The 1,622-nt window shown below is 34.9% G+C and overlaps 1 protein-coding gene across 1 annotated transcript in view; it reads left to right on the top strand.

Annotated features, from left to right (window-relative positions):
- The window catches only part of LOC106871451 (tyrosine 3-monooxygenase), a 392,944-nt gene that overhangs the window by 7,001 nt on the left and 384,321 nt on the right, over positions 1 to 1,622 (top strand). The gene's annotated exons all lie outside the window — the stretch shown is intronic.

Below are 1,622 nucleotides of genomic sequence, written 5' to 3'. Positions count from 1 at the left end.
CGGTTTGTGTATAGAAAAGCAGCAAATTAAAAGATACAGCTTCATTTTTATATAAGATCAAAATGAAATAACAGATGCGAAAAGTAACGAATACAAACTATAGAGAAAAAGTAATTAAATATAACCGTTAACATATATCTATATATACATGCGCGCCATCTTACACACACACACACACACACACACACACACACACGCGCGCACATACACATATATATGTGTACGTATATATACATATATTTCTACTAATACATCTAATTACCTTTTGAACATACATTTTTTTCTCTTTTTTGTATACATCAGTGTTGACTTTCTCGTTGCTGTTCCCTACACAGGTGCAAATGTAATTCTTTCGCAAATAAATTGCATTTCTTATTCGAGGCTCTGATGACACTAAAGGGTATTATTGAGGCATTCAACTATGCGTCCGCTGCATCTTATAGTAGAAACAGCTACAAGCTAACGAAGTTCATGTTACAATCATTTATTCCTTTGTCATCCCGTTTTCCCACTACCACTCTATACGCGAGTTGGCGTTAGGAAGGGCATCCAGCTGTAGTAACCAAGCCGAATCAAACAATGGAATTTGTTGTGGATCTGGCCTTGCTAGTTCCTGTCAAGCCGACGAGCCCATGCCAGTATGGAACATGGAAAATAGATTTTATATGATGATGATGATGATATATATATATATATATATATATATATATAAATGAATAAACGCTCATACAATACACACACACCACACAATAAAACCTCTTCCATCTGTTATAAGCTTTACGTTTTATATTAATCTAACGTAGAAATATTAATATTTCTTTATCAATTCAAATCTAAGTAATCCTATCACATATCACGTGAAAGTGGAAAGAAGCCATTGGTTAAGTGGCTCTTGCATTAGCCTCTCATGTACAACATTGTTATTTAGTATTATGAGACTGCCTACATAATACGCTAACCTTGTCAAGACGCTAAATTGCATCGATGCTTTGGTTTTTATTGTCTTATTATTAATGTGAACTGCTTTGTTATTCACTTGCATTTTTTAAATTATATTTCTGTTTATATATAAATAACTAGTATAAATGGCAGGTGTTGGTTTGAATGTCGTATCGTTAGCGAGAGATACATCAAATGACCTGTTTTATTTATAGCAATGATGACAGTAATTCTCCAGCAAGATATGTAGTGTAAGCTTTGGAGGTCATCCATTTCTAAACTGGATTCTTATATCCGGAACAGGCCACTTCCAGTCTATTATTAACGCAATGAAGCAATGCTGCAGCTAGTAGTGTTTTTTCTTTCCCATTCTGTGGAATGCCTTTTGTGCCAAAAGATTTCATTACTGTCATATACAAGTGATATTGTATAACATCAAGTGTTCCACTGTATTCAGTCCATAGCTGAGTAGGATAAAGGATTTACTTGTAATGTGAGAGTGTGTGAGTGTGCGTTCGCAGGCGTGTATAGAAAGACACTGACACACATACCTACAGTTACATAGATCCACACAGGTACATGTATACATACTCAAACACCATCATACACACTCACATCCTAACACACCCGCACACACATACACACACACATAGATATATAATCGTATATATGTATATATGAGG

The sequence above is a fragment of the Octopus bimaculoides genome, chromosome 10 (assembly GCF_001194135.2).
Source record: "Octopus bimaculoides isolate UCB-OBI-ISO-001 chromosome 10, ASM119413v2, whole genome shotgun sequence".
Lineage (NCBI taxonomy): Eukaryota > Metazoa > Mollusca > Cephalopoda > Octopoda > Octopodidae > Octopus > Octopus bimaculoides.
Note: the sequence above shows the minus strand (reverse complement) of the source record. Positions and strands in the feature narration are given on the sequence as shown.